The sequence below is a fragment of the Meleagris gallopavo genome, chromosome 3, assembly GCF_000146605.3.
Source record: "Meleagris gallopavo isolate NT-WF06-2002-E0010 breed Aviagen turkey brand Nicholas breeding stock chromosome 3, Turkey_5.1, whole genome shotgun sequence".
NCBI classification, from domain to species: Eukaryota; Metazoa; Chordata; class Aves; order Galliformes; family Phasianidae; genus Meleagris; species Meleagris gallopavo.
This window is the reverse complement of record NC_015013.2, coordinates 89,616,347-89,636,178: the sequence shown is the minus strand read 5'-3', so window position 1 is coordinate 89,636,178 and position 19,832 is coordinate 89,616,347. Positions and strand designations below refer to the sequence as shown.

The 19,832-nt window shown below is 38.5% G+C and overlaps 1 long non-coding RNA gene across 1 annotated transcript; it reads right to left on the bottom strand.

Moving 5' to 3' along the window:
- Positions 1-333: 333 nt before the first annotated feature.
- On the bottom strand, positions 334-19,407 carry LOC109366915. The gene is made up of 4 exons (XR_002113619.1): positions 19,336-19,407; positions 18,070-18,185; positions 9,454-9,602; positions 334-847 (listed from the first exon to the last, which is right to left on the bottom strand). It is a non-coding gene; the product is annotated as an uncharacterized LOC109366915 (long non-coding RNA).
- Positions 19,408-19,832: the final 425 nt, after the last annotated feature.

Sequence of the window (19,832 nt, the reverse complement as noted above, 5' to 3'; positions counted from 1 at the left end):
TGTGTTTCCAAAGACCCTGTGGTGTACACCTGAGCTGTGCTTTCTTGGGACACTGTCTCACTTGACTAGTTCATTTTGTTGTATGATAGCTGACAAGGAGGATGAGAAATGTTGAATTTTCCTTTTTTATTTCAGTTTCTTCATTCTCCTGTGGCTAAATCTCTCCATGTAAATAATGTTTTTGTTCCATTTCATTTTCCTGGATGTTAGTGGCTTTCTCCCAGCTCTAAGAAAGCTTTCAGTAAGCAAGCTGATTCTCTTTTTTGTGCCTATCTTGCTGTGTGCAAGTTGGAAGTTGTTCCTTACTGCAGCAAGCTCCCAACTGTTGTGATGAACATTAGAGCCTTGAGGCTTCCACACACCTAAACTGTGTGGCTGCATTACACATACATGTCTCATCAGAAAAGACTCCTTCCTACAGTGAAAAAGGGTGTTTTTCAGGCCACTGGTTTATGTGAGGGACTGAGGGGAGGCTGCAGATCTTTGATTGCCGCAAATCAACTAGTAGATCTCTACTAGCTTTTAAAGCTAGTGGAGCTGTTGCTTAAATTTGATTTTACTAGAAATGTGAGGAAACACATTTTGGGAGCAATCAGTCCAGTAGTGCCAACTCAGTATTTGACAGACAACATGAAGTAATATCAGAAAGTAAGACACAGTGATTTGGAGCATGTTGTGATAGCTAAGTCTCATTCCCTGCAGATTTGCTTGCTCAAATTTAGGCACTATTTTTGCACTTTTAACTGGAGCTGCCTCTGCTTTGGGTGTTGTGCCTCCAAAGTCAGGTTAGGCTGCAACTGGGATTGAATTGCCATGCATCCAGGTTGATCTCAGTATCAAGTTTTGCCTGGAAAAAAAAAAAAAGAAAAAAAACAACATGTTTCAAACAATATCCATGTATAAAACTTCTCATACCTGGTGAGCCTAGCTTTTGCACGTTGCACTGGAAGAGCATTTATAAGGCAAGTCATATAGACTTTCATTTGGTGTTTCATTAGTAGGATAATTTTACTTATTCCCTCTAGTGAGACAGCATTTTAGTTGAGCTCACTGCTTTGACATACAGAAAATAAGCATTTCTTAGGACTTCATCAATTCAGTACACGATAGTAAATAGTTTCCTTATAACTTCTGTAGTTTCTGAGCTACATTAACACTGTTCTTCCTCTGCTAGTGATTAGAGTTGTTAGTGGGTCTGGGATAAGACAGACTGGTTTGTGCCCAAGGGACTCTGTAGATCAGTGCAGAGAGAGGTGGCAGCAATCTGTGGCCAATTAATTGTCAGTGATTTGATAATATTGTCGAATATGAGACAAAGGAAAGGGCCAAACAAGAATTAAATTTTATGTGCATTCTAAGCGTACTCACTGATAACTATCAGCATAGTGAAAATATAAGGAGTTTCAACTAGTTATTGATATTTAAGTTATTGAAACCATACACATTTCTTCATACCTTTCCCCTGCAGAATTGCTAAAGCACCTGAGATGGACACAGTCAGTAATTACAGTCAGCCACTGAGGATGATAAGATGCTTCCTGAGAGGTGTGCTTACCTAAAACAATCTGCTGGAGCCTAAATGAAACAAATACTGCTACAAAAGTTCTTTTGTGAAGACAGGGATTCTCTGATATAAGGCCAAAGTATTTATTGGCTTGAATTAGACCAAGATTTCACCTGCTAGTTTTTCAGAATTAAGCCTTCTAATGCTTACTGTTGGACAATCAGTAACTTCTGCAAGAGCCACAGATGGGGGGCTGAATATCTCAGTAAAACCATTTCAGACATGAAATTCTTTTTCAGTTTTTGTGCATCCAGCAATTTTTCAATTATAGTACCCAGCACTTACAGTTATTTACCTCTTCAAAGCACTGCACAATTATTAGCAAATTAATTACTGCTTCATTACCCTGTGAAATACCCTGATAGTTATCTGATTATTGGACAGTCCTCCAGTGAATGAGAATAACCATGTAGGTTATAAGAATACGTCACGTATGGTAGAAAACTCAAATAAATATGTATTAAAAGCTGAGACCACCTGTCCTGTCTGTACTGGACCAGAATCTGAACAATTTGATCTAGTTGTAGATGTCCCTTTTCATTGCAGGTGAGTTGAACTAGATGACCAGTAAGGGCCGCTTCCAACTCAGACAATTGTGTGATTCTATGATGACTTGCATTGCAAAGTTTATTTGCTACATATAAATCCTGTAACGTGACAGATGATGTGAGAACAGGAAGAGTGAAGGGATGTTTCTGCAGTCATAGCAGCAGTCATGGGAACTTCTGTTCACTTGGAAATGCATTTTGCTGGGAGTGGCTTAATAGACAGAGTACTGTGAGCTCTGCAATCTTCTCCAGAGAAATGGGAATGGAAATGCTGTGGTTGAAAGGAATAATATCTGAAGTGATGCAATTAAGAGGAAGGCTTGAGTGGACAGAAAATCTGACCTATCTTTTTGGAAGAGGGGAGCTTCCATTTAATTAGTATTCTTTCTTTGCCTTCTACAAATTTAAGTATTTCCTTCTAAGAAAATATGATCTAACGTGAGGATTAATTAGACTGTTAACCATATTTATCTCCTTTACACAAGAGATGATTCCCTGGTGAGGGGGGGAAAGGGATGTTTTATAACAAGTAATGAAAATATGGCAAATTAGAAAATTATCATAGTGTAGTGGCTGACGCTAAATTTTTTTTTTTTCTATTTATAAGACCAAATATATTAGGCTGTCAGAGCCTCGAGAGCTAAATGCTGGGAATGATGGACCCCTAGTGCCAAGGCTGTACAAATAAGCAGAGGGAAGAGTTGCTTGCTGGGGGCTAAGAGGAAATCTAAATGACATGGGAATTGTTCCGTGCCTAATAAAGCTCCAATTTCTGTGCCTCCTTTTACAAAGTCTACAAGTTTTAAAATGCAAATGTGGCAGTTTAAATGTATTTATCATACTTAGGAATCTTTAGGATTTCTATTTGATAGTTTTGCATAGATCTTTTTAGGGTGAAGGTATGCATTTAACATTTGAGAGTGATAATGGGATTTTTAGGCTATTGGCATGAAAAGGCATCTAATAACTTTCTCATACTTCCTACCTGGGTTGTCTAATGGACTCCATGCTGATTTGACTTAATAAAATATTGGGATTAGAAGTCACCAGCTGCCTTGTGAAGGATGCAAGCACACATCTATTGTAAGAATTAGACTTCCTCCTATCTGACAGTAAAGTATCTGGAAGTTATGGATAGGGGACACTAGCAAACACCTGCTTAGTTTTAATTTCTGTTGAGATAATAGGTTCTTTGTTTAAGATTATGTGTTCTGAACTCATTCTCTGTGTAGTCCTTCTTTTGTTCATTTCTCTCCTTGATGGATTTGTTCTCGTCCTTTGGAACTTTTTTTTTCTTACAGCTTCTGTTTTTCTTACTGCTTCTGTTTTTCCAGTACTATGTTTCTGATTTCTGATTTTCAGCTGGAGTTTGTGCTAGAGATACTGAATCAGTGATTTGGCCACTAGATGCTCTTGCCGGGTTTGTTCCTTGCCACTAAAATAAGGCGACAGCATGTTTCTGTGCTTTTCATTTAAAGGAATGGATCTTCCTAGCTGGCAGTACCCTCTAGTAAAAAGGATGTTTGTACTGTGAACATTGTTTATGCATATGAAATTATCTCATTCTGAAGATGTACTTAAGGTTCTGCTTTATGGGATTAGGAATAAAATCCTCAAATTTTTAGTTTATTCTAGCACTTTAAAATTTAGCATTTTGATTTTTTTTCCTCAAAAGGTTAATGGAGAAATGTTGAATAAATATTTGTGTACATTATATTTACATAACCCTTTTTCTGGGTCGGATTCCAGATTTTCTTGATTTCGTATGTTTTATAACTCCTCAGGAGAGACTAATTCTATGTTAATTACCATATTAGGGTTGACTCAGTTAACAAATATAGTTTGTGATTTATATAACTTTAATATCACTTTACCTGTTAACTTTTTAATTGGATGTTTAAAATTCCATTAATCTGAAATAATAATAATAATAATAAATTTCTGTTCAGCTCACTGACTACATTTCTGTTTTTCCTGTTATAGAGTACTCTAGAAACTCTTCAGGCTCCACCAACTTTTAAAAGCAATGGGTTACCTAGGTGCACATGCAGGCACATAAACTCAGATATGGAGCCAAGTCCCCACATAGCGAGGTTCTTTAAATATTTTGTCATTGCATGGTAATATGTTCCTGATAGCTCTTTCTCTTTGTTTCACTGTTGTTGTGTCCTCCACATTGACTTTGAACACCAGTTCACAAGTATTTGATGTAATCTTCATAACATGGTGTTATCAACAGATATACTGTGACTACTTCATCCCACGTTTCCTTGTGTCCCATTGCATTATTGTTTTCCAGCAATGGTAACTATCTGTGTTACCTATGAGTTTCATAAATTGTTCCAAACTCCAGTAATGTTCCTATGACTTTTTGTCTACCAAAACTATCTTGATCTTATTCATTTCAGTCAGATGTTAAAAAGAAAACAAATTCTTGAAGTCCTCAGATGTAGCTTGGATGTACCCTACTAAAAAACCACACATTTAAGCTTTAAAATGGTCTTTCATTGTTTTATCTATAGTCTTGTCTTTTTTTTTTTGGTCAATTTTCTTGTTGTTTGGTTATGCTGTCTGATGGAAAATATTTAAAAGCTACAACTGCAGCAAAAAATAGCATAAAAATCCCAGTGTCCATCTGTCTCTGAACTGATAAACTCTGACCAGGTCATAGACAATCATGGTGTCTGCAGTGTTTAATATGTACCTCTTTTAGTCTATGAGGACAGGCTAAGAGAGCTGGGGCTCTTCAGAAGGAGAAGCAAAGGTTCTGAGGAGACCTTATAGCACCTTTCAGTACCTGAAGGGGACCTACAGGAAAGCTGGGGAGGGACTTTTTATAAGGACAGATAGTGACAGGATGGGGGGAAATGGTTTTAAACTGGAAGAGGGTAGATTTAGACTAGATATTAAGAAGAAATCCTTTACTATGAGGGTGGTGAGACACTGAAACAGGTTGCCCTGTGAGGTTGTGGATGGCCTCTCCCTGGAAGCATTGAAGACCAGGCTGGATGAGGATTTGAGCAACCTTATCTAGAGGAAGGTGTCCCTGCCGATAGCAGGGGGTTGGAACTCGATGTTCTTAAAGGTCCCTTCTAATCTAAACCATTCTATGATTCTATGATTCTACATTTGTCTCTGTATGTATTGTATACTGTACTTTCTTGAAGCATTAACTATTTTGAAAGACACCTTTTATCAGCCATGTTCAGAAGTGTTTAAAGAGGGAGTTCAGGTCCAGGAAAAAAATATAATGAGACTGCAGTCAAGAAAAATGTGGGCTGTGTATTTGTTGTCCAAGCACATCTGCCAGATTCCCAGATTGTCAGTTCTAAAGCCATTGCGTTAAATATTAGTTAAAGGAAACATAAGTTGAAGTGAGAATGGATTGTTGGCACTTGTGGAAGGCTGTTCAGTACTGTGAGCAAGCTGATGGAGTACAGATTGCCTGGTGTAATGGAAGAAGGAAAAAGTATTGCATCCAGTATCATTTAACTTATTCATCAGTGACTTGGAATAGAATGTCTCCATAGCAAGTCTGAGCAAGAACTGAAACACAGGAAGTTCTGTCTGAAGGTGTGCAAACACTTCTGTACTCTGTGGTGACTGAGCACTACCACAGGCTGCCCAGAGATGATGTAGAATTTTCTCCTTGACGATATACAAAAGAAGCCTGGCATACTTCTTTGGGTGTCCCTCTTTGAGCAGGGGTTGGACCAGATGGACCCAGGGATCCCTGCCCAACCTCAGCCCTTCTGGAATTAACTGATTCTATTTGAACTAGCCCAAGAAGAATTCTACATGAAACACTTTGCAGGGATTCATAACTCTCATGCCTGAGCATTTCATTTTAGCCTTTGAGCTAAGTGAGTGAACTGAAGAGTGCTATTCATTACCTTTTTTTTAAAGGGAGTAGAACCATGAAAAAGCTAAATGACTCATTCAAATCACCTAGAAAATATGTCACAACAGAAAAATTGGATTTCTTGTATCACAAGATTGCATAATGTTCTTTCAGTCATGCTTCCACACTGAGATGTGAGCATAATGCAAGGCTATTTTGTATTGAATAAATATGTATGCAAGAGTAGGGATGTGAAATTAAATTCTGAAAAGGATACAGGGGCTGCAGGAAGCCCAAACTGGAAAAACAAAACAAAACAAACAAAAAAAAGATAGATCAAGTTTGATCTAGCCAAGATACAAATTGGGGTGTGATCCGGGTGGTAATGAGCTCAAGTCTAATTTCAACACAATGGTGAGATTGAATAGAATGATGGTTAGAGTAACTTTATGGCTTTTAACCAATTACACTGGCTGAAGTGACTATGAGTAAAACAGAGTCAAAATCCATAGACAGAGGAAAATATTTTGGAGGTTCATAAGAGTTTCCTTCCTTAATATATTTTCCTTTGATTTCACATTGTCTGTTGAATTCCTTCTGCATTCTTATTGCCATCCAAGAGTGACAGCAGTCACCCTTGACTATCTATGAAAATCCACAGGAGGCTGGCATGTCATGGACAGATCTTAAATACATTTCTTCTCAGATGAATTATGAAAATTTGATATTTCTTTGTATAAACCTCAGAAACTCCAATTCATACAGAATACTCAAACATGTCTCTTCAGAGATCAGACAATCAACCCCAGGTAGATGTATTTTATTTTCTGTCCAAGAAGAGCTGAAACATTTTAGTTTTCAGTAGCATCAGACAACTACAAGACACCTCAGAGATCATCTAATGATGATGAAGAATGTAATTTGTTAGATAGCTCTTCTGGTTCATTTGAACTCTATGAGATAAAAGCTCTTACACATATAAGAGTGGAATTTTTCAGTGGAAAACCAGAAGGTGACCTTCCAGAAGCTGAAGAGAGCTGCCTTGTGTCTCACTACTCTATAAGAATTATTTTCTTTGAGTGTTCGTTCTTTATTGTTGACAGTGAAATGATAGGCTAGTAACAAAAGTGGAAATGTTAAAAAAATAAAATTTCGGAATCCATAAAACTCTGTGATTCTGTAGCAGGAATCACAGTTGTATTGGGATTTCTCTTTTTCTGGGTTTCTAGCTGTTCTTGGAAGAGAAAGGCAGCAAATTCAGTTCTCATGGGGCTTGTTGCAGAAGCCCAGTCTGTAGCAGAAATGTACTTTGATGTCTGACTGTTTTCACTTCTGTAACTTGTTTCAACATTGTTCATCTTTGTCAGCACCATTAAATTTGAGGGTGCCTTTTTTGATTTTGAGTTTGAGCCAGGGTGCTCCCTCAGCAGCAAATTCTAAAGCTCAGTGAAGTAAGAGATGAGACAACAGCATACTGACTGGCTGCAATTTGAAGCATTTCCAGTACAAATGACAAAAACACACTCTTAGAATTTCAGGGTCTGCTCTTCAGTGTTGACATACCCCTAGTATGCTTATAAAAGTCTTCATTCACCACCACTCTATGCTTCAAATGAGCGCTCAGGATATTTTCAGACACTCCGTGGTGGAGGATGTACTCAGATATGGAACAAAACCTTGCTGTTATCAGGACTGTTGCAGGGATTGCTAGCCATGTTCCTAAGCAAGAGGAATACGTTCTTCTTGAGGTTTAGATTTATCTATTAGATATAATCATCCAAGCAACAAGCTGGGAATTTAAATATAGAAGTTTCCTATATTTGCAGTATATAATTCAGCATGTGTGCATAATTCTGTGCATGTGTCTGTGTGTGCATGCACACATGTTGGTAAGCATATGTCTTCTTTCAGTCTAGAATAAACATGTTTTGATCAAGCATCAGCCACAGCCACAGAGTTTCTTTCCTTCTGGTAGCTGTGGTCTGCTGACTAAAGAAATCTTCTGATAGTGACAAATCTTCATAACTGCTTAAAAGTTATGTCTGCTTAGGTCTTTAAGAACCTAACTATATTCCTTCTCCCTGCTTAAGACTGAGAAAGAAAATGCTATTTCTTACTGAAACATTTAGCCACCATTTTGTAATGACAAAACACTCTGGGCTGTTGACGGGCAGAGAGGAATGAAAACAGACTTCACAAAATACAGCATGTAGATACCTCCCATGCGTACTTCTTGCTGCAGTAAAGTGTAATAATACACTGACTTTCCTCAGCTGGAATTTTATATGTTTCAAAATATAATGTTCATATGTTTTAGTGTGAAAATCTCTGGGAAGGAGAGGTGGGAGCTGGTTCTTTACTTTCAGTTGTGACTGGGTACAGCAGGATTAAGAATTTAATTGTGAATTTACCTCAAACTCAGTTAGTTTGGGCTCTTCAAATTCAAGGCATTTTCCAGGTATTTCAGGTGTCATCTTGCTGGTTAAATGCCTAGGCATATCTGACCATATTTGTATACCAGATTGACACCTCTATCTGATATCCAGGCTACACTGAGCTTTCTTTACTGAAATCCTGATTGAAGTGGATTATTGGTTTAGAGACTGTTAGATCAGATGCAATCTGTGGCTTTAGTTTGTTGTGTACAAAATAAGATGCAAAAAGGAAGAATTAACCTTAAAGTTTTCTGATGTTGTTTTAACTTATCAAAAAAGAGAGGCAGCATTTCCTCAGGGTAGAGAGAGGATTTTGGCATGGGTAAAAGAGAGAAATAACATTTTCCTCATCCCGTAATGAATCCCATTGTCCCAGGTATGTCACTGTGTATATACAGGCCAGGAAGTATGGCTCCTAAGGTCAATTTTTATGTGTACCAAGGTTTGAAGGAAGATAATAGCTTTTATGAGGAAAGGCTGAGCGAACTGAGTCTATTCAGCCTTGAGAAAAGAAGACTCAGAGGTGATCTTATTAATGCTTATAAATATCTTAAGTGTGGGAGTCAAAGAGATGTGGCCAACCTCTTTTCAGCAGTCTGTGGGGATAGAAGGGGAAACAGCCAGAAACTTGAGCATAGGAAGTTCTGCACCAATATGTGAAGGAAATTCTTCGCAGTGAGGGTGACAGAGCACCAGAACAGGGCTGCCCAGGGAGGTTGTGGATTCTTCTTCTCTGGAGAGATTCAAGACCCACCTGGATGCCTACTTGTGCAGCCTCCTGTATGGGGTCTGCTTTGCAGGGGGGCTGGACTTGATCTCTGGAGGTCCCTTCCAGCCCTTACAATTCTGTATTTCTGCGATGCTGTGATTTTGTATTTTTCTGCAGCTGCTCAACTTGGACAACATTTTCATTTCATTAAGTCTGATGTTATGGGCTGCTGGTTTGGGGAGTTTTAAGTGGTTGACCAGCAAATATTGCCATACAAAAAATCATGTTCAGATGTCAGGGAAAGATGTAAATGACTTCAGTCAGTTCCTTTACAATCTTCAGTTGTGGTGTGGTACCTTCACTGCCTGATTCCAGTTTCTCTAGTCTGGACATGCAGCCTTCCATCTCATTGGTACTGAGCTGTGCTTGTCCTCTGAAGAAGTCATGTGTCTTCCTGAGAATATTCCTACTTCTGGTGGTAACAAAATCATAAAAGTTCTCAGAACTGAAAAAGAAGGGAGGAAAAATTAATTTCTTATTTAGATCACCTAATGTATATTTTCCTATGTAACTTTACAGTATTTTGACTTGATATTCAGTGAGGTTATTTATTTCAGTACTTAGTGCAGCAATAAGAAAAAATGAAATAGGACATCAACACTGGAAGGCTTTTATTGCAAATCCTTCAAAATTAACATCTTTCTTCCTAGATAGGTGTTGACCTTGGAAATCTTTTTTTTTTTTTCCCATTGAACCAGATTCCTGGGTGTTAAATTTTCAGATGACCTCTGTAAAATAAAGAAGCAGTGACAAAAGCAAACTTAAAACTTAAGAGGAAGGAAACAAAAAGATTATCTTATAATCCTTCATGTAGTAATTTTTGATCAACAGAGGATTTTGAGACTATGTACATTGTCAAATTCATATCCTGCTCCCATCTGATCTGTGGTGATATTATTCAATAGCTGACTGCAGATTATAAATATAAATTCATGGGTGGAGGAATCAGCCATATGTCAGACATCTTCTGCACTTTCAGTTTTCCTTTATCCCTCTCCACTTTTAAAAATCTTTGTCCTTTCTCTGGTCTAAAAAGATATTTTTAAATAAATGCTCTCCAACTGGGATGCAGTGTAAGTAATTTACTGAGCAGGAAGGTTTTATATCATAAATCATGAGTATATTGAGAAGCTTTCATGTATCAGTGTGCTGTATTATGTTTGCTCTATGTGAGAAAAGACAAATTCAACTCTTTCTTCTACAGTCTACGGCTCTTATCAATTTAATGTCCAGTGATTACTGTTGATAGGAAAGCACCAGTACACTTAAATCTGAGAGGAATGTTATTTCCTCTTGACCACATCACAGATGGTTTCAGCTCAGAAGAAGAAATGCTTTACTGTACACCTGAAGTTGCAGAGCTCTCCTTAAAGCAATATCGGAATTTGTCACATTCAGATACATGTTATTTGAAATGGAAATTTATACAACAGACTGGTTCTCTGCATATGCGGTAGTCTTACGTACGTTCGAATCGATGTGACCACACATTTGTTAGGTGGTTCCATACCTGCTATAATGAACAAGTTGGATATGCTCTGTTGCAAAAATCTTTTATTTCTTAAACAAGACAAACTGTGATACACTGCACAGAAATAGCTCGTTTGTGTATGTGTTTAGAATACATGTCAGTTCAACTAACTAAATGAGAGTGAATTACTAATAGAAGATTTTTACAACAAAAGAAAATAGCTTCTATCGTTCTCACAATTTAGACTATGAAAAATTCATTGAAATGTTAATCTACAACCATGATCACTGCTGGTTAACGGTTACGTTGATGTCCTCTTAACAAGAGTGCATAGCTCCTAAAGCAGCTATATTGGCATTTCAATCTTTTCCTGGTATAAAAATTATACAGTGGGTAGAGAGCAAGTTCTGAATTGGTGGATTGTTGAAAAAAAAGAATACACCACAAATATAATTTGTTCAGTAGCTATCTGAAAAAGCAGATGTGCAGATAGTATAATGAGCTAAATGAGGTGTTGAAAGTCTTAGGTTTGCACATGCATACTTCACTAACAACTTCCAGGCGGGCAGCGTACAGGTGGTTTTCAGTAATTACTAGTTACTGAGATTATTAGTGACTTGCTGATGTTAAAGTACCCGTGTATTCTATTTTAATGCACTTTGTGGTGTAGGTATAAGGGCTGATTTCCAGATGAGCTGGCCTTCCACAAATTGCAGTTAATGGGAGCTGCAGGTGTTCATAAGCTCTTAAAGAAAAGGTGAGCAGAGAGATTTTCTGAAATTTCTGATTTTCCTTTAGTGCTTTTGCAGCTGCCTGCTCCTGCCTGCCTCTTCCCACACTGGAGTCAAGTAACGTCAAGGCTCAAATGCCATCCGTAAGATTTTAGGAACTTAAAATCCTCTTTTCAGGTGAGATGAAGACTTCCCAAAGCAGAACTGTAACTCCCATTTCCCAGGAGAGAGCTCTGCCAGTGATGCAGAGAGTTGTCTGTTTTACAATGTGTCTTTCTTGATTCATTTTAATATCCTATTTTGTACTTTAAAAATTAAACACTAATGAGAGTGGGGTTGGAGCCAATGTCTCTTGCATGCCCTCCAAATTCTTTAGCCTTCACTTGAAGAAAAATTTGATCTGACTAATCATTTTTATTTTTTTTTAATTATTTATACATATTGGAATGTTTCCACTGGGGAAAAGCCAGAATGAAGCATTCTGGAACTTCCCTCTCATTACAGAACTGTGAGTACTGGGTTCCCTGCTGTGGTTAGGAAAGAAGGAGGATGTAACATTCAGCGCTTTGCCTATGTTGGGTGACCTAGACACCGGGATGAGGAGTGACACTGATCTCTTTTTATTCTCTTTTTAAAAAGTCTCTTGCTTGTAAATAAAAGTGCCTGGGAGATTATAAAAATGTTTCACCTAGCATTTATTTTTTAATTATCATATATGTTTGATATTTATTTATATTTTTTATAGTGGAGATTAAGGTGATGAGAGGAAGAACATTTCCATTTAGGTTGATCTTTATTTACCCCATTTGTGAACTTCTAAGTCTTCTCATTCATCCTCCTGTAGGATATTTCTCAGTGTTCAGCTACCTCACAACACATTATTAGAGATTACTCAGGAAAATGTTCCCTCTGTTGCAAAGGCTAGTGTATGGATGTTAGTAGTGGGCAAAACAGTACATTTACTTTTAACATATTTGCTCTCTATTTTGATTCGTGAAAATGTGCACTAACAAATCCTGTCCTACAAATTTCAAACAAAGTTCTACCAAGTAAGAAAACGGCAGCTACTAGTCAGTGTACTCAGTTTTCACTATCTCCCAGTATTCTTTAAGTTAAAAATATAAATAGAGGAAGTGATTTTACTGTGAAGAAGATTTTAATACAGGGATGACCCTGTCTGACTATTTATTGATTCACACATTGCTACAGAGGTAATCATTTAGGATTGCAATCATGACAGTCTCTCTCTAGTCTACCTTATACCAATGTCACTGGGTCTTTTAATCCCACTTCCCCTCTCTTGCTCTTGTACCAAAACTGTCAACCACAACCAAATTATCATTGACCTGGACAACTTGAGACAAGGAATGAAAGGTGTACCACAAGCCTCCAGTGCTGTAGCTCATCCCTGCTCTGGACTCCTCTCCTCTTCTCCCGCTGCTCTGTGTATGCGCTGCTTCAGTTACCCTTCTGCACCCAAGCAAGGAATGATTTGGGAGGGTCGGTCGGTACAAGCTGTGAGTCTCACAGTCGTGAGCAGCTCTGTGTAGGTGTTTGCCAGGAGCCTGCTATGAAAGCTCAGATTGCTGCAGAGTTTCCACCTACCTCCCTCTTGAGATCCTACATACAGCCCATTTTGTTTGTCTAATTGTTCTTAGGCTGTGATCTCAGCTTTGCAGAGTCCTGGACTATGAGGAAGGGACATCAAGGAGGTGGATCTGATAGCCTTTATGTAGAGCTTGAAGGTTTTTTTCTTACAGTTGTGACTGCTGAGTTACATACTCACTACTTGCTTTGAAATATTCTTGCTCCTGAAGACAGGACTACAAAATCTGTGTTGATGGTTTCCTCTATGTTTTATGTCTTTCTTTACATATGCCCAGCAAATATGGTCCTTTATGATGTCCTTCCCCAGTTTATCCCCTTGTAGTAACAACACAGATGTGCAGTCTAAAAAGCCCTGATTTAGCTATGCCTCTTGGGAGGATCATCTTTATGCTGCATGTTTACAGCCAGCTTTAGCAGGCATCATGATTAGATTAAGCTCCTTGTCAGCATGACATGACTGCACAGGGCTGCAAAACATGGTCATACTTTAATAGACTAATTTTTGTTGGAAGAGACCTCTGGAAATAATCCGGTCCCACTCTTGCCCAAAGCTTTTGAAAGTTTGTCATGTTGATCAAGGCCACTTCCTGATGAATTTTAAATACGGAGATCCCACCACCTCTCTGGACAACTTTTGAGTGTACAACCACTTGTGTAGTGAAAATATTTTCCTTACCTCTGATCATAATCCCTTTGCTGCAACTCATGTCCATTGTCATCTAAGCAAAATATTTTGCCTGTCTCATACATTAAGTGATTCTTTGGTTATTTGTTTGTTGTACTGAAGGTCTTTTTTGCAGAAAAGAAGGGCAGCACTTAGATTGCAAGAATTTAACCTGTCTTCTTTGTAAATCTTTGGTGCACTGAGTGATGTCTTTTAGATCACAAGAACAATAGCTTCTAGCAAAAGGAGTAGGTTTTTGGTTTTACCCATATCAAGTGGGATAAAAAAGAGGTTAGCGCCATGACAAATTACTTTTCAACTGAATACCCAGTCCTATCAAAATCAGCTAATTCTTCATCTGTGAAACAAGCAAGCCTAATAAATTAGATTGAGGATGTTGGTATCAAAGTAGCATATGTTCAGAGGTACTTAAGCAACCAGAGAGGTAGTGAGTGAAATATTTGACTTGGCAGAGCTGGTAAGAAAGTGAGAAGTCATTTCTGCAAAGGGTCGAGACAGGAGAGCTTTAATAGATAAAAGCAAGTGGCTTTGAAATGTCACTACAGATCTTCTACATCATAGTGCAAGTTTGACCCTTTGTAAGTTTAACTGAGAATAGCTCCATTGCCTTCTCTGCATCTCCACTGCTTCAGGCTAGATGTTCTGAGTTTATTTTCACATTCATTTAGTGCCTGTGGCACAATGATATCACAGTTACTGTGCAGGGAATAGACTGTGCTGAACAAATATTACAGCTCAAGCTGGAGGAAGAAATTGTGATGGAATATTTTCATATCAGAGAATGTTGTTTTTGTCAAAAAAAGGTAGTAATAGTACAAGAAGGTGTTGATTGTGATGAAATTTTGCTGTGAGGATAAAAAATAGACTGGAACTGAAACATCCTGAAATATATCAGCAATAACAAAATCATCTGCTTTGAAAAATTGAGTGTAAGAAGTTTCTTTTCACTCCAAAAAAAGACAAGACATTCTTCACTTCTATTGCTGTCAGAGGGAAGGGGATTATCATAGAATCATGAAGGCTGGAAAAGACATCTAAGATCATCTAGTCCAACCATCAACCCGTCACCACCGTGCCCACTAACCATGCCTCTCAGTGCCATATTTACCCTTTTCTTGAAAACCTCCAGGGATCATGACTCCACCACCTCTGAGTACAGAGGTATGGTCACCTCCCTTGTCTTTATGACTACACTATTTCCAATACCAATCAGGATGCCACTGTCCTACTTGGCCACCTGGGCACACTGCTGGCTCATGTTCAGCCAGCTGTTAGCTAACACCTCCAGATCCTTTCCCTTTGCACAGCATTCCAGACACTCTGCCCCAAGTCTGTAGCGTTGTATGGGCTTTGTTGTGAGCGAAGTGCATGACCCAACACTTGATCTTTTGAACTTCATTCCGTTGGCCTCAGCCCAGCGATAAAACCTGTTCAGATTGCTCTGTAGGGCCTCCTTATCCTCAGGCAGTTCAACACTCCCTGCTTGTTATCATCTGCAAACTTACTGAAGATGCACTCAGTGCCTTCACCCAGATCATCAGCAGAAATACCAGATAGGGCCAGCCCCAGCTCTGACCCCTGATGAATGCCACTAGTGACCAGATCAGCTGGATTTAACTCTATTCTTCACCACTCTCTGGCACTTCTTTTACCCTGATAGTTTTTTTTAACCCAGCATTACCTGCCCAAGCTGTGGGCCACGTGCTACTCCAGGAGAGATCAAGAAGTAAAAATGAAAAAGGAAAATCAAAAATACAACCCTTCCAGGATTATTCTACTGTAAATCTGCCATGGGAAATAGCAAAATTCAAAAACAATTCTGATTTAAAATCCAGTCTTGAATTCTGAGAAATGACTTAACATTGTGTTTATTTGAGATATTATCGATGGACAGTATGGCCAGGGGCACTGATCAGGGACCTCGGTCATAGAAAACCCTTGCATCTGTTGCTTAGAGCTGGCATCTCTAAAGAGAAAGAACAACCTGAACCTCCAAGGGCTGACCATGTGGGACTCCTTCCTGGAGCTGTAGTCCATGCTTCATAATTCCATTTTATGTTCTCCAGAATAATTTATCATTAATACACTTGGAATCAGACTACTTTAGGATGACTTCCTAACCATAACCCTAATCGTTCAAATCCTTGCTTTAAGCAGAGCCACTTTCAAAGGTAGTGAGACTGCTCAGGACCTTATCCAGATGAACATTTTTGATAGAAGATGAACATTTCTACATTGTTTTGCATGTGAGATCTGGAATTTTAAGAAAAAAAAAAAAACAATCAAAACAAATATTTTGAAATGAATTCTTTTTTTTTTTTTTTCCATGTCCCTTTTCCATTACCCTCCTCTTACTTTATCTAGGATGTAGAATTTATGACTGAGCCAATTAAGTCTTTTGCAGAAAATGTCTCAAGGTTAAATTTGTAAATAAAAGAAATCAGAAAAAAAGCACATTGCAAATAGTTCCAGGCTGAAGAGTCTTTACAAAGTAAAACAGGTTAGTACTTCCCTTTAAGTTTTGAATTTTGGCTGAGTGATAAAACAAGCAGGACTTTGCCTAAGACAGTTGAATCCTCTCTATTGATAAGAAGGGTCTTGGCATCTCGTTGCAGGTTCTTAACAACTTTGGTAAATATTTAAAGCATACTGATTAAAAATTAATACAGCAATGATCCCCGGTGAAATGAAATAATTGAGCCTCTAGGCGCTACCATCATAATACAGCTAATTAGAATCATATCAGAGAAATGCAGACCAAAGAACAAACTTCTAATACTGGCTCCATAAGACACTATGATCCATTGGTCTATTTGGAGTGCTTTGATCTTTTCTCAGCTGCTGGAGGTATCTAAGCACCAAAGAAGACAGTGAAAACACCATGACTGGTAATGTTTTCCACTGACATTCTCTTCTGTGCGTTTTTTCTTCCAGTTTCATGAGCATTACCTGCTTTCTGTTGAAAACACCAGATTCTTTTCTATTGTTTTGGGAATTTGTTCCATTTTCCTTCTTTACATGAAAACCCAAACCTCTCCAGATGTAGAGTATGCAGTAGCTACCCCAACATCCAGAAAGCAGGAGCAGAGCCCCATCCTTTAACACAAGGTCCCACAGCTGTGTGCTTCTGAGCAATTCATTGCAGCAGAGAAAGCACAAACTGGCAGCTTTGTCAGACCATGTTAACACACAGGAGGACAGGTAGTGAATGGGTTGCTACAAGAACTATTTATTCTTTTAGCCATAAAATTCCCACTTCTGTGGAAATTTGCAATCCACTCACCACCTGGATTTTTTTCCCTATTTCTTTTTGATTGTGAAGCCCTGCTGTCCAGGATGACCTTGCCTAAGCAAGAACAGGTTTGCAGTAAATAAAGCAATAAATACTTTCAATAATCCAAGCTACTTGCCCTGTCTTGGCTTCCTGTGGCTGCTCTATGTATTCTTTCAAGATGTGGGTTTTTGTTCTCCCTATGGCTGGGAAAGGCTGGGAAAGGCAAAGGAGAGATTTCCCAATATGGGGAATGGTTTAATCTAAAAGAGGGGAAATTCAGGTTATATTTTGGGAAGAAATTATTCACTCAGTGAGTGAAGCACTAGAACAAGTTGCCCAGAGGAGTTGCCCAGGGATACCTCATCCCTGGTGGTGTTCAAGGCTAGGTTGAATTGGGCTACCTGATTTAGTGGTTAGCAACCCTGTCAATGACAGGGATGCTGGAAATGATCTTTCAGGTCCCTTCCAACCCCCATTCTATGAATCTGCTTCCCCAAGGCTGCTGAAGTGTTATTTCTGCTTAAATTAATGTGCTTTTCTTGCATAAAATGACTGCGGTACTCTGCAAAGCTTTGTCCCTCCCACCCCCTGAACTTCCAGTCTCATCCCTTAGCTTTTCTACCATGGCAACATTCCTGCTGTACAGTCTGTTAAATATAGGCTGGGTAGTTGGAAGATAACTGAACGTTTGTTAAAGTAAATGAGGCAATAAATGTCTGAGGTTATGATGAGCAGAAAAGTCAAGGTATTTATCAAATTGCCACGGGAAATAGCTTTGCCAAGCATTAAGTAATAAACTTTCAATTATCATTTTTATACTCCTACTGCTGAACACTTTTCAGATCAGATTTGCTTGTGTTGGTTCAAATAGGGTGAGAGGTGAAGTTGTTTTGCTCTGTGAGTAGAGAGGAGACGAATGTCCTTGTGTGAGCATATATACTCAGAGGTATGTCTATGCATTATGATTTTGGTGTTGGGTTTTTTGTTGTCATTTGTATTTGTTTGTTCATTTCTTTGTTTCAGTGCTTTTTTTTTTTTCTTTTAATTATTGGGAGCTTCCTCCTGCTCTGGATTAATAAATCTGCATGCTGATTTTGAGGATTTCAGGATTATCTATTAAATGGCTCTTAGGAAGATACTTACCTTTAGATGCAAAAAAGATGACTGTGCTTGGTTGTTGTTGCTGTTATCACTCCAGTATTATCTTCTGCCTGATCTGAAATTCCCAGCTGTAGGCCAGCTTCTCTGTCATCTTCTTTCTGACAAAAGATAGAAGGATTACCTTCTGCTTGACGCCTGGTTTGACAGGCTAACTATCGAAGCATACTGTGTTTAATATCCACCTTTTCCTTAATTTCAGTGAAAATCAAGTGAGGTCTAGGTGATTTTTTTTCTGTAGGAACAGCGTTTCTTTGGCACTTGGTAAGGAAAAGTGCACAAGGAAAAAATCCTCAAAACCAACGTGTCTAGATGAAAGGTCTAAGATAGTTGCTTAAAGCATAAGGAGGTATTGAAAAGATTGTGAGAAATTCTTGACATCTCACTACTGAGCAAAAAATATATATATAAGTAAATAAAAGGGAAATCAGGTAGGTAGTAGTGGAAATTAATAACTAAAAAACAAATATTCTATGCCATTATGTTGTATGCTATCAACAGTGCACGTGCATCTTAGGTATGGTTTGTATTTATGTCTCCTCTGTTTCAAAAAGAGCACAGAGTAGGGAAAAAGTCATCACAAACATGTCATAGTTTTGCAAAAAGAGAGTTTAATAGGCTGTATTGAGCTTGGAGGGGAAAAGCTGTATATTTTGATTGTTTATGAATGTCCCTGTGGCACTGGGGCACTTTTCTCCTGATATGCTCATAGCGAACATTTCATGGCCTACACATAGTTATAGAATAAAGATGATAATGTGAATTAACCTCCAAGGAGAGTATGGAGTAGAAGTACTGCTAAAGTTTCCATATGACCAGGTTTTGCACAATTACTAAGTTTTGCCACTCATATGTTTTCATTTCTATTAGGAATATTAATGGAGTACGCTGTTTCATACCGGAGTCTTTACATGTAAGTGTTCATTGGCTTAATCAGAAAAAGTCCCACAGGGTCAGTTGCTCTTGACATATCCCAGAATCATTTTAGCCATGCTCCAAAATTTCCTGAAGCACAGAATCAAACTTTTCTGCTCTTCAGAGTTATTACTTCCCCTATCTTATATAGCACTGTTGCAATATTTAACACCTGCTATATCTGGAATCTGCTCCAGCACCTGGATGCTTAGCCAGCAGCTCACAGGCAGCCTTTGTAAAAGCAGACTCTTTCAAAACCAGTTTGTTAAAAGCATGTTCCTCACAAGCTCTCTGGCGTGCTGAATTCCCACTGAAATCTGACGTGTTCTTTTATACCTCTGAAATAGCTGGTGATTTCAGAGGGAGTCTGTGATGTGCTGGTTCTGTAGAATTACAACCTTAGCAGCTGTAACATTACAAAAAGACTTATTCCAGAGAAAGACTGTGTCATAAATGAGGTGTTCAAAGACTGAAAGTTCCAGCTACAGCTTGCTAACTATGCCTGCTACCAAAAGTGATACTTCCCAGGAAAGTACTACTCTACCCATATAGATGATCCTTCTTTTAAAATACCCCAACTGTAGAGAGCTTGAAATCCTTAGTGAGGATTTTTGTTGGTTTCTAATACAATGCTCATAATTTCCAGTGACGAGGTCCCGGCAGACGAGTTACTGTAGTTAGATCTGTGAAGACTGAGAATGCTGTCATACTTATGTCCCTCTGTCCTGCTTTGGAAGCTTTAGCTAGGTTGTAACTAGATGGCCTTTGAGTTTCCTCCCAACCCAAGCCATTCTGTAATTCTATGATTCTAGGATTCTGCAGTTTGTACTCCA